Source organism: Podarcis vaucheri, assembly GCF_965113315.1.
Source record: "Podarcis vaucheri genome assembly, chromosome: 4".
In the NCBI taxonomy this organism is placed as follows: Eukaryota; Metazoa; Chordata; class Lepidosauria; order Squamata; family Lacertidae; genus Podarcis; species Podarcis vaucheri.
Window position 1 is genome coordinate 86,472,499 of NC_138762.1, and position 14,623 is coordinate 86,487,121.

The following is a 14,623-nucleotide window of genomic DNA, read 5'->3' on the forward strand; positions in this document are numbered from 1 at the left end:
ATTGTGGCGTTCCTCTCTGAGGTTAGGTAGTTTTTGCTGCTAGAATTGGATAGGAAAGTAGCTTTCTTAAGGTGAGGTGGATCATTCAATGTCCTTCCTTTGGCATTATCTTAATGTAAATGCAGAGTGTCTTCCAGGCAGTAGTCAAAACCCTCCTTAAGATGGAAGTGTATGAAACCTCCTTCCAGCAGCTTGCTTGCTGCCCACAGCTGCCTGCACTCCCATTGATTCAAGTATCTGCTCATTCAGTTCAAAAATATGAAGCAGCCATTACTAGGAATGCTTAAGGGACAACATAATAGGCTTAACAAAATGTGGCAGGGAGAGGGAGAGGGAACTCACAACTGAGTTTTGAATGTTCATGGACCTCTGGAAAGATCTGCTATTCAAAGGGAAAATGTCATATGAACATTATGCAGCCTTAGCATTTTAAAATGTGAAGCAGACTTGGGAGCTTTTAATTTTGAACAGAGGGGTAGGTGTGCAAACTTGCCAGAACTAGCCCTACCATTAGGCAGATGATGAAGGGGCAGGAAACAGCAGTTGGGGTCTGATGTTTTATTATGTTTCTGTATATGCTGGAAACCACCCAGAGTGGCTGGGGCAATCCAGGCAGATGGGTGGGGTACAAATTATAAAATTATTGCTACTATTAATATTATAAGTGCACAGACAGAATTGTGTGTGGCATACAGAGAGTTCTGTGCCCCTTAAACCAGGAATGGGGAACCTCAGGCCCAGGGCGGCTTGATGTGGCCATCCAGGTCTCTCTCTCAGGCCATTGGGACATTTTCCAGACCACACACTCTTCCCAGCCATACCCTGCTTCAGTGTGTGTATACACCCCATTGCAGGGGTGCCATTTAGGAGGGGCCAAGGGCCCCCAAAGTTTCAAGAAGGCAGCCAGGCCTTCTCAATAATCTGCGGCCTGCAGCAGGCCTCATGGCCTCCTCCCGATGCGTGATGTCAGACATGCACCCCATGTGTGTAATGGCACACGCGTGTGTTGGGCCCCTCCAAAGTTGGGCGGAACCCAGCACCTGTGCACCACTGTGTGTACAAAAGTAACATTTATCATCATCGCTCCATCTACTTTTGCCTTTGGTCCTACTCACCACTGGCATGTGTGTGTCCCACACCACCACCACCACTGAAGGTTTCCCACAATAAAATGCAGTCCTCATGTTGAAAAAAAATTCCTCTCCTTTGTCCTAAACAAACTGGCGGACCTCTGGTCATGTGGAAGAAGCTGTCCCGAAAGTAAGCTCAAACAGCCAGTTCAGTTGGCTTTATCTGTAGGGCTGCAGCGCCATGTTAGCCTTCAACTCAGGCAGTAGGATATCTTAGGACTGCAGCGTGTGGGTGGGTGGGTGGGTGTGGAACTGAGATGCTTTAGCTTTATTTCCAGTGATCATTTTTCTGATCAAAATTGCAATCAGCTTCTTTCTCCCTCACCTTGCAGATTTCCAAATGCATTATTTACAAAGTATGCATCTGAAATCCTGCAAAGAAGGGGGGGTAGTGATTGCATGTAAAAACTATTAGGATGGAGCAAACTGAGCACCCCTTCCTCTCTCAGCTTTCCAGGGCTTTAATTAATTAATTAATTAATTAATTAATTAATTAATTAAAAGAACATCATTACATTTTAGTGTAATATGCAGTTTGCCACTCCTTACTCCGTTTGAAAGCACTGGCTCTCCGGAAGAAGAAACAGTTAACTATCAAAAAGATTTCTAGACTGCCCTGGCACCTTGTTAATAAGCAGAATGAACCGCTTGCAGTATCTGTTCGGGAACAAACAAGAAAACGAAGTGAGGCTTTAGGGTCAGAGGCAGATTTGCCATTATACATCACCAAGGACAATGTGTCGAGTGGTATATTTATCTGTGAAGTGGAAAGGAAATTAACAATTGCTGGAACAATTCACCCGGCATGTGTTCTCTGGAGCAACACAAATGACTGATGTCTTGCAATAATTATGGAGCCCAATCTATTCAGAGAGGAAGTTACTATCGTATTCACTTTGCTTGTTAACTGATTTGTTAGCTGTCCAGAGTGCACAAGGCAGAACAGAAAGTTTGCACTGCTGCTTCTAACATTTCCTAACAAGCTTTCCATTTGCCTCATAAATACAAAGTTGTCAAGCTGCTGTGTGTCATCTTGCAGGCAATATTATTCACAGTACTTTAATCTCCGAATGATTTTCAAAAGTAATGGTCCAGTATGCTCCACTGATCGCAGTATATATTTACAACCTACATGCAGGGGGGGAAATCTGGCAACCATTTGCCAGAGATGGCAATGGCATGGACTGTTACTTACTTTTCTTGACTTTGTTCCAAGAAATGTCACATTCTGCATGCAAATATTACATGCCTTATTCTGAAGCATATTTTGCAGAACTTTCCATTATTTGATAGAATCAGCATGGCGGGAGAAAAAAAGACACAGGTAAAAGAGTGACAATATGGTATTTATTTTGTTTGCTTGAATATCTGTCTTTAACCTATTTTTCTATATGCAAAGCAACCAACAGAGTCCAATGAGGGAATGGGTGACTGTGTCCATTTCAGCTTCTGTTTCTTGTTTCTTTTTTCCACTCTTACTTGTTTTTGTTTTATCTAAATTTTTCTATGCTGCTTTTCAAAAAAAATGTGTCAAGGTGGTGTACAACAATGTGAAACAATAAGGCTTCATAGAAATGCGTACATCATGTAGTAGGCCAAGAATGAACAACAAAAAGTGAACTAACTGGTTGATCAGTTCAATTCTTAAGTTCAGTTCTCCACATTTCCACATCAGTTTGCCAGTTAAAAAAAAAACTCATAAAAACTCATCAGCGTAGTATGACTTTCTCCTAATATAAACACTTTATGAGTGGAAGGGCAAACTCTACTATCCTGAAACTGGGACACCCATCTCCAGAGTGTTTCCAAGTAAACACTTTTGCTTTCTGCTACATACAAGTACAGTGGTACCTCGGGTTAAGAACTTTGTTCATTCTGGAGGGCCGTTCTGAGCCTGAAACTGTTCTTAACCTGAGGTGCCACTTTAGCTAATGGGGCCTGCCGCTGCCGCGTGATTTCTGTTCTCATCCTGAAGCAAAGTTCTTAACCCAAGGTACTGGGTTAGAGGAGTCTGTAACCTGAAGCGTCTATAACCCCAGGTACCACTGTATAGCAGTGGACTGGGATTGCCTCTGCCAACAGAAACCATAAGCTGTGAAATAGACAGGTCTGCTTTTTGGGCTGTGTTCATGTTTTTAAAAATGATTGTTTTCGATATTTATTTTTTAAAAAAGCTTGGGTTGTTTTTAAAAAAGAATTGTCAGGATTTAACCAAAGTACGCTCCATGGAAACATGCATATTTTATGGTGTGTTTTTTAAATAAATAAAGTAAATAGATAAATCACCATAGTAACAGTTTGTTTAAACGTTATATGTGAAGCAGTATTCAAGAAGCATGCTTAATGGATATGAAATGGCAAAGTAATAAACAGATTACATTTTTAGCAACCAGGGTGGCAATTTGTAGTATGTACGTGATCTGAATAGCACAGTCTTTTTGCATTAAGGCTTTGCAAATATTTATTTTAACCATTGACAAAATTAACTTAGTCTTAGTCTCCAATGTCCACCGGCAATGTCAATTATAGCCTCTCTGCCCTCTGGCAGATATCCACTTACATTTCTCAAACATAATAATGGGTGTATGTCAGCAACTCTTTGAGCTTCTTTGCCTGCAGAATCAGCTTGGAATCTATCCTAACAAACCGCACAGCATAAACAATGTGCAGAGAGACATCAGTTGACCTTATCAAAGCAGAAGTCTGTATATAATTGAGCACATTTAACCTGGTTACCTGTTGCAGACAATGTTCAAAATGTAGCAAAGACTGACTGTCAAATGAGAAACATGGTGTGTCTGAAAACAATATACAGGGGTTGTATTCATTGTGCAGCTAAGCTGAACGTTCTCCTTGAGCAAAGGAACATTCTTCCCCCTCTCCTCTCCACATGCCCCTAAAATCTATTCTATGGGTTTCACCAACCCTCTGAGCATAGCTGTCAAGCGTCCCTTATTCGGTGGGACAGTCCCTTATCCCAGCACCATATCCCGCTGCTGTCCCTTATTGATGAGGCTTCGCTTGGCTGCTGGCTGGGCTTTCTGCCTTTGGCTCGGAGGGGCTCAGAAGCTAAACATACCTGTGCCCGGAAAATCCCTTATTTTGGCTGCTGATCCCTTATTTTTGAGGCTGTTGGTCCCTTATTTTCAAATCTGTTATGCCTCTGAGACAGTTTTGGGAAAAGTGCAGTGGGAGGAGAAGGGGAAGTTCTCTTGTGCTAACACTAATACTTGCACTAGTGCAAAAAGTTTCGGTTTCTCGTTCTTCCAATCACCAGTTCTCCACATTTCCACGTCAGCTTGCTATTGTCATTTTTAAATTCCTCATGAAGATTCATTAGCATTTTAGTACAAATTTCTCCTGAAATTCACATTTTTGTGGGTAAATTCCTGCCAGTATGCACATTTTTGCAAAGCCATCCCCCCAATATAATGCATTTCTGCGTCTTATTTTCTCTAATACAGTATATGCATCTTTCGGCACACTGCTCTAGTAGATGCATTTTTATACATATTACTTGGCTGGAGAACTGTATTACCAGAATTTGGAGAAGTGTGAATTTTGAAGAATAGCTACGTTTCGATTCATGGATTGTTTCGAACGGTGCAGATTTGGTAAATTCTCCTTTAATGCAATCTGGATCAGATTTCTCCGTGTAAGCATACATGAGTGGAAGTAAACATGCCTTGTGTTTCTTGTTATAAATACATTTGCTTTTGCCACCAGTGCTTTAAACATGCTCGCACACATTTTCCCCACGTGCAATTTAAAGTGACTGGAGCTGATGAAAGTTATACGTAGTCCAAAACATCTGGAAGACAACAGGTTGGTGAAACTGCTTTAAAGTATTCTTCTTTTTTCCTTCCTTTTCCTCTTCTGAGCCTCAGCATTCCCCCCCCCCCATTTTCTCCCTTGCTCTCTTTTAGTAATTGCCTTCAGGCAGAGTGTGTGCTAGGGAGAGGGAGAGAGAGAGAGAGCGTGCTAGGTAGCAAGGGAATTAATTAACAGGCATCTTGTATGGCTATGCCTCTGTAGCTGCTGAATGATGTGTTCGAGAGATGTTGGACAATCAATTATACCGGGAGGCTTGATGCTGAAATTTTGCCAATGCAAAAAAGATTTCCAGTATGCCTTGTGGTGTTTTGTTTATACATAGTGCATTCCTTTAAAAAAAAAACACAACCCAAAAAAACCAATCACCTTGAATATTGCTCCCTTATTTTTTAAAAAAGATAAAATATTACCACCACGATTCAGACAGAGCACACTCTGCAGCATTTAGCAGGGCTTGTATTCAAGACAGCTAATTTCATTGTAACTTAACAAGTCGGTATGACATAAACCATCAGTCCATTTTCAGGGTGAATGAACAGATCACCCCACTCCTTTATGCTGAATTTCAGGGCAAGGAGTAGCACACAGAACAGTCTTACTACTTTAAGTCTTACTACTACTTTGTCCTGACGTAGTTATCCCTGTTCCAAAACATGCACATAATTTTGAGATACACAGTACTTCTTAATAACAGCCTGATAAACCCATCATTGCCCGCAGCATAAACGCTTGTTTATTTTGTCTTGTTGCCTTTGGTCAAGAGGTGTGGCAGGTTTGGAAGCCCAAGAATAGTGATGGGAGTCAGATGAGTGAACAGCACACGGCTTGTCATGATGCCTTGGTTAGAGATACCCCCACCTGTTGTCAATTTCCTGTCTAGAGCAGCAATGGTCTTACAAGCCCCCTTCTAACTGGATTCAAATTTAATCATGCTTACAGTAAACCCACTAAAATTAGTGGAATTTGGAAATTTAGAACTGAAGCGTGCCCCAGAACACATAAGTAAACTTATTTGTGGCCCTTGTGAAAAACTAAGCCAAAAAAAAAAGTTACTTCTACATGAAAATAAAATGGTAGGCCTTTGTAGGCCTGATCAAGAATATTTCATTACACTCTTTGTGACAGCAGCAAAAGAGGAAAACCCATCAGAGTCCGCAGGCAGGAACATCTGTTTTCAGTCAATAAATGACACCAAACGGATGCTGGCACGTTACAGAGGTAGAAGCTAGACTACTCTTGCCTTAAAATCAAGGTAATTACAGTATGAACCTTGGTTTCTGGGACAGGTTCTGCCTCCACCGTGCCGCCAGCAAACAACTGATGAGGACTCCTAACCTGCTAAATCTCCTTGAACACTTATTAACACACTTGCAGGTGAGATGGTATGGCAGATACCTGTAACATCCCATTACAACCCAGGCTTTGAAACTAACTATACATTGTGTGTTTTGTTAAAGCAAACTCTTTCAGCAACAGTGTGTGTGTGTGTGTGTGTGTGTGTGTGTGTGTGTGTGTTTTCTGATGTTTTCAAACTATTGGGTTACATCACCCATTTCTTTCTGAAAAGCTAATCTGCACATTGTGTTAAAATTGCATGGCTTGTAGTTATGCCAGTGGGTTTTTCTTAAAAAGTGTTTATTTTGTGTATGTGTGTGTGTGTGGACTCCCATCAGGACTGCAGCACATAGGGAAGGAAGGTTTAACTCAACCCTCCCCAGCTTTGATTCTGACAGATCCCATTCCTCTGAACTTGGCATACCAATGGGGAGACTTCCATTGATGCCAATGGGATATTTTTGTTCTCCCCCAGTCACCGGGGTATGATTTCTATCAGGATTATGGATGGGGAGGGAAGGATTTATTTGTTATAATAATAATAATAATAATAATAATAATAATAATAATAATAATAATAATATTTCTACCCCGCCCATCTGGCTGGGTTTCCCCAGCCACTCTGGGTGGCTCCCAACACAATATTAAAAACACAATGAAACATCAAACATTAAAAACTTCCTAAACAGGGTTGCCTTCAAGTGTCTTCTAAAAGTCAGATAGTTGTTTATTTCCTTGAAATCTGATGGGAGGGCGTTCCACAGGGCGGGCGCCACTACCAAGAAGGCCCTCTGCCTGGTTCCCTGCAACCTTACTTCTCGCAGTGAGGGAACCGCAAGAAGGCCCTCAGAGCTGGACCTCAGTGTCCGGGCTGAATGATGGGGGTGGAGACGCTCCTTCAGGTATACTGGGCCGAGGCCGTTTAGGGCTTTAAAGGTCAGCACCAACACTTTGAATTGTGCTCAGAAATGTACTGGGAGCCAGTGAAGGTCTTTCATGACCAGTGTTATATGCATTCCAAAACCACTTAATATTTAAAAATCTCTTAAGTGTACAGAAATGCAACATAATAATGCAACATAAATCACAAAAATGAAAACACAATGTTAAAACCATTAAAACTGTATTAGATAAACAGATTAAAACAGGAATTCAGTAATAACAGGGTCCAGTCTTACGTGTCAGGGAAAGCTTGGGTTAAATCTCCCTTCTTCATACACCTTGGAAATTGGAGAGCCCTGGATCTAGGAGTAAGTTTTTTTAAATCCCCTGCCATGGCTGCAATCCATGAAATTAACGTAAGGCATGGTTATGTCCTTATAAAAAATAGTGTTAGCTCACGGTTGATTTTATAGCCATAATCATTTGTTTTTTTATAAGCAGTCATATATAAGTATTAATTTTAATACCATTCATTTACAGTGTAATAATATGCATATCAATTCAGAAGTATGTCCCACTGTGTCCCATTGAGCTTTCTTCTATGTAAATGTGTAAAGGATTGTAGCTTTAATAAGTTATCCATTGAACCATATTTGTCTGAGCTTCTGTTTTAAATAAACCAAAAACGAACCCTGGGTAAGTGCCTGGGACCCCAGTCAGAGATTGGGGTAGTGCACACCAATATCCTGAGAGATATTTTTCTTCTCCCTTATTTGATAAATGCTTTTGCTGCCTGCAAAGTCACATCATGTGTAGCTGTTTGCAAATATTTTGTAAATAGATGCCCATGTTGACTGTTTATTTGAATAAAAGGGGGTGGGGATCCAATAATTGTTATGGAAGCGTTTTCTTTTTAGTCATATGTAAAAGAAACAGATGATGTGGTATGAAACAAAATTTCCTTGTTTTGCTCATAAGGTTATCCTGTACTTTCTGAAATGTTGATTGGGGGGAGTATGGGACAAGGGTGGCGCTGTGGTCTAAACTACTGAGCCTCTTGGGCTTGCCGATTGGAAGGTTGGCAGTTCGAATCCCCGTGACGGAGTGAGCTCCCGTTGCTCTGCCCCAGCTCTTGCCAACCTAGCAGTTTGAAAGCACACCAGTACAAGTAGATAAATAGGTACCTCTGCGGCGGGAAGGTAAATGGCATTTCCATGTGCTCTGGTTCTATTGTGCCAGAAGTGGTTTAGTCATGCTGGCCACATGACCCGGAAAGCTGTCTGTGGACAAACGCCGGCTCCCTCAGCCTGAAAGCGAGATGAGCGCCGCAGCCCCATAGTCGCCTTTGACTGGACTTAACCATCCAGGGGTCCTTTACCTTTTTACCTAGGGAGGAGGAAATAATTGCATTTAAAGTACTTACATAAATAACAATTTAACACATGATTTTATAAAACAGTATTCTAATTTGGTACTATGAAATGCAGTATAAAGTAGGTAAGACGGTCCAGTGGAATAGGGAATGACATGGTGGGGGATGAGAACAAAATACAGTTTGGGGGGGAAACCATTTTGCTTTGCTTAATCACAGTTTTCACACCATTATCCGAAGGATAGAATCCCAAGGATCACACATCTGGTGTTCTGAACTTCAGTAATGTGGTGGTAAGTGCTGTAATCTTCCAAGAATGTGTGAAACCTAGAATTAGCACCACTGGGTTGAATATAATAACAACACTAAAAAAAAATTAAAAATGTCAGTCCAGTGCATAAATCAATATCCAATTTTCTCAAACACACAGCTTAGCTTGGCTCTCATCACAGTGAACTTGACCACTCTGTAGAATGTGCTTCCATGTTAGCAGCCCTCAAATAATCAGTTGCAACTCAATATTCCCTTCTAGGAGGAGAGTGCAACAATATACTGCAACAACATACTGCCGTGCAAGATTCCAGGGGTTCCAGCTGCTTGCCCAGAGTTTGTGTTTCCTTTTGGAATGAGGCACAGTGGAGACTGTGGTGTCTTTAGGATATATGGTTTATTTGCATTTACTGTATATACAACCTGAGCCTACGATGGAGGGGTTCGCAGCATTAACACTCCAAAAGGGTCTTTTTTTCTCCTATAGTCGCAGCCTTGGATTCAAGCAGAAATATTGCTCAAACTTTCTCTAGAGTTGCTGCTTTTTCTTCTGGGCTACATCACTGTAACTTTCCATACCAAACTCTGGCTTTGTCCTTCTAACTAACCACAAGCTGGGATAGAGGACCCCTCCCATTTGCCATCTCACACAGAGTCCCTTTCCTTTGTTTCCCTTAATGGCCCATCACCCAGGCTATCAGCTCAACACAGGACACTTGGTTTATACTTTTAACAGTTGCAGGATCCAAGGGTTAGAAGGATCTTGCATACAGCTTCCTTTCTCCCTCCTTTCAGCTTCAGTTGGATAAGGCAACTTTGTACAATTCGACATTATTCACTAATAAAACAAATTATAACCTTTATCATACCTATAACTAGTCAATTATCAACCCATGGGGTTTTAATGTCATCCGTTAAGTGATCTGATCCCCTCCTAAATCCCAGAGGGGTTGCAAACAGGAGACATAAGCCTTGTACTTGGTTTACCTGCTCTCATCCCTCAGGGCTAGACAGCTGAGTGCTAAGGGAGCGTTTGGAATAGAGAAGTCCAAGAATTGATAGAAATTAAAACGGGAGAGGAAATTGCCCGCCTCTGCTTATTCATGCCCAGGACAGAAAAAAACCTGAAGCAACAACAAAATATTACAAAAATACAGTGTTACAGATAAAAATGTTCCATTAATACAAGGTTACTAATATATATAAAGCAATAACAAATTGTTTTCCTTCTGACACACCCTCCCTCTCAGTCTCTTGAGTTCTGACCCAGGGTCCAACAAACTCGGCTCATGCACAAAAATCTCACAATGAGAAGAGTTCCTGGAAACAGCAGACATCACCCTAGTCTCTCACTCTAGACTTGGTTATTTGGGGCGGGCCCATGGGAGATGGTACTTGCTCATTCTGTCCACAGCTGTGTCCCATTCAACTGCACCCTCCATACCTAGCTGTTGAGTTTCCCAGGGGGTCCGGAGGATGGGGAAACGGTCCCACCACCATCACTCACAGCTCTTCACTCTCTGTCCTTACCTCCTCCTCCAGTTGCGATTCGCTGCTGTTACTGCTTTCAGTCAGCAAGCAATATGCAGTTGATTATGTCCGCCGCCCCCCACCTTGCCTTGTGTTACCTGTGCATTGACATGAATGGGATGAAATAACATAATGGCAACATAATTTTGCCATGGTGGACAGCAAGATGAATAATGTAGTTTTTGGTGGAAGATGAACTGCAGCAGAACGGAAACATATGGCAAATACACCTTGGAACGGAAAATGCTGCCTTCTTGCATCCCTAGTAGGACAACTTTAATTGGATTCTCAAGGTTTATGAGCAACGTTTGCTCAAGTAATACTGTATATATTGCCGATAAGTCATAGCACACTCCAAATTACCTTTTATTAAGACACATCAGGTTCAAAGCATTCTAGCAAAAAAGCTACTGAACAGAGACGAACAACATTTGCTGCTGTTTATGGGATGTTATAATTGGCCTGAGGGTTAGAAAGGAGTACTTAATAATCAAAGAGGCCCTTATGTTTGAGGTTCAGCTCGTGAGGTTACTGGCAAGCCCATTTATAAAGTACACAAAATTTTGTAAGGAAATGCCACGCTTTGTAGTGGATAGACAGCAGACGCACATATCAACACTTCCAGCTTTAATAGCTGTACTGGAGAGAGTCATGACCTTCTCCACATCTTCTCATTAGGAAAAGGAATACTAATGCTATTGATTCACTTCCTCAACAGTGTTGTGGTTTGGCACACTGCAGCTCTCCTTCACAAAGGAGTGTGAGAAGGGAGAAAGCAATTCTTGTTCCCTGTGCAGATGTGCCTTTTCTGAACTGAGCATGTGTAATTTTCCCAAACAGATTTCAGACAGCCACAAACAAATTTGATCTGATGGCTAGATATACGCTGCCCCTTCAAACTGCTGCCAAGTATATCCTAAACAGCCTCATTTTGTGAAGGTTTACAAAGGGAAAAAATCCTGATACATGTGAATCTTGGAATCTATAGTCAGGATTGTAGGGATGTGAATACCCTATTTTTCCGTTTATAAGACTAGGTTTTTTTAAACCCCCCCCCAAAAAAAATGGTTTAAAATTGGGGCTCATCTTATACTGAGAGTGCTGAGAGGTGTTTTCTTAATTTGAAGTCCCCCAAAATTGGGGGCATCTTATACATGGGGGCGTCTTATGCACGGAAAAATACAGTAGATGCTAGGAGAGGATATATTTGTTAGATATCCTTCTGTATGTTCAGCAGAGTGCATCCCTTTGAAGCTTAAAAGGGGAGCTTAGACAGGCTAGTTTTAGCTTTTTAGTTCTAAGTAATCCAGGATGCTTTAAGGCAGACTTTTCTCCCCCTTAAAATAATAATCACACAGTCTTGTAAAAGGTAAAGGTAACATTTGTTGACTCAGAATACTAGCTGAAGAGTAACAGATACAGCCGCTTTGTTCAGGCGGGCTTAAAATGGCAAAGACATGCTTAAGTCTAGCTTAATACAGTGTCTGAACAGTGGAGCTCAGAGAGGAAGTGCCCATGCAGGTGAGGATAGATAGATAGTGGGAGTCGCTCTCAGTGTTCTCTCTAGCAAACTTACAAGAAAACTCCATGAGCTTCAGCTCTTATAGTGTGCCTATCTAGCAAATATGCATCGTTGGTTTGACTGCATTGTAAATACCTCACAAGGATCAGCCCACTTCCCCTCCCACTTCCCCAAACTGCTGTCCCTGCCAGCTCTGTCATCATCTCCTAACCTCTGTGCAACTTCCCAAACTTGGTACCCCTTGACAGGTGAAAGGTGTGCACTGGGAGCCACCACCTGTACATGCACAGGTCTTCCACACAATTGCATGCCTTTATGCAGATGATGAACAAGGTGAATTAGGTGTGACTTTGGTCCTTCCATGATTTCATTATGCTGATAATGAATATTTTAATTTATTATGTACCCTTCACCCTGAGGTTCCACAATGATATGGATTTATGAAGAGGACTTTTAAAATGCACATCAAGCAGGGGGACAAATCCTCATCCGCCCCTTTCTGGCCTGTTGTCTAGACCCTTCATCTGGCACCATCAGGAATGAGTGTTTTCCCTACATCAGCAAGAGGAACAGATGGAAGTCGCTGTAATTACTTCGTCTCCTGGTTGATGATTGTTGCATTCGAAGGTAAACGCTTGTTATCTGGGATGCTACCTGGCGGGCCCAAAAACATGCAAAGTAGCCATGTAGAACTTTGCCAGTGGATACACACTCAGTGGATTATGCCAATGGCTGTACACTCAATAGGGAACCAAATAACAGCCAATCACTCAGTGGGGAACATAATAGCAGCCACTCACAGTTCCCTAGCAAAATGCACCTGTATGATACATGAACAAACATTTAAGTTACTGAGCATTTGGCACTGTTATGACTTTAAAGCTCAAGCAGATGACAAAGTTTTGTTCACACCTTTGCTAGAAAAAAATGTAGTCTTCCCTCCCTCCCCCCCCCCCACTAATAAGGGCCCTGTCATAATATCCAGGGCTTTTGATCAAGACTTTTCAACATTACAGGTTCTGTAGCACCACATGATCCATTTGTTATTAAATCATTTTTAACGCTTCAGTGTCTTCAAATTGCGCAGGGACCTCATTAGTATTGTTCTCTTTGCAGCAAAGTCCCAAATTGCCATGCAGTAGAAATCAAAATGGTCTTCTATCCAAGTATTGTCATGCAAATATTTAGTACCTTATAAAATTTTATAGTATCATTATGCAAGTCCTTATATCTTTTCTTCTGTGACCTATATGCAACATTGGTTTCCCTTTGTTAATTTCTTGGATTCAGCTAAGGAACCTGTTAAATACTCCCTCGAATTGTGATTTTAAATTTTACATTGTTTGCTGCTGCTGCTGCTGCTGCTGCTGCTGCTGCTGCTGCTACTATAGCATGGTTTGAGATAGACAACTAATGAGCATGAAAATACGTCTGCAAGTAAAAATTTTAGCAGAGCACACCATCATGTATGATTTGGAGAGTCCTTTGCACTTGAACCTGAGTATTTAAAGCATATATTATTACAGTGGTACCTCGGTTTAAGAACAGTCCGGTTTAAGAACGATTTGGTTTACAAACTCTGCAAAACCGGAAATAGTGTCTTGGTTTGAGAACTTTACCTTGGTCTAAGAACGGAATACGAACGGTGGAAGGGCACCGGCAGTGGGAGGCCTCATTAGGGAAAGCCCGCCTTGGCTTAAGAACTGTTTTGATGTAAGAACAGACTTCCGGAATGGATTAAGTTCGTAAACTGAGGTACCACTGTATCTGCTATGGGCCATTCATATTTTCTAGATGGCCCAATTCCCAGTTCCATCCAGTCTTGTTTCTGCCATATGAATTTCCTTAAGCAAGCCATTCTCTCTTAGCCTCAGCCTTTACCTATTCCACCTGCAAAATGGGAATAATTATACAGATCTACTATGCGGGTTGTTGTAATTATAATATAATATAATATAATATAATATAATAATATAATATAATATAATATAATATAATATAATATAATATAATATAATATAATATAATATAATATGCTAATGCAGGTGCAGCATTTCTTATATTATATAAATATTGCGCTATATATTATTATTCACATGCTGTCAAGTACAGGAGTTCCCCTCTCCCTTCCAGTGGCTCACCAATAAGAATTAACGAGCATTTCGTAGATTTACAGTCCTTTTATTACAGCATTCTCTTACAAGCACGAACAGGCAACCTTCCGCAAGGACATCAGTTGCCTACTCTGAGTCTACCACATTTCCGCAGCAAGAAGGGTGCCAGTGGAAAGTCGTCCCCCCCCTGCATTTCCATTGTTCTCTGATGCACTCGGACCTCTGAGTTCAGGGGAAGGAGGGGGTTCCCTCCCGCTCTCGATTGATATATCACTCAGCTGCTCCCTCCCTTCTGGTTGCTTAGCTACTATCTTAGAGCTGGGTAGCTCCTCTCTCAGCTGTGCAGCTTCTGTGTCTGCCTGTCACCCTGCTTCTGGAAACGTTGGAAACAGGGAGGGTGAATATTCCCCCTCCTCTTCTGTTAGGAACTGATCTTCCTGCGATTGCATTCCCCAATCTTCCAATCCAGACCAGCTCCTGACACAGATGTCAAGGAGGGGCAGTGGAATAGTTATAAAAGGACAATTCCTGGATGCCAAGATCCAAGTTTGGGGCAAGTTTTCAGTAGTGAGAGAACTGCAGCTGCACTGCAGCTGGCTGTTCATTCCACCATTGTCAAGAAATTTACAGATGA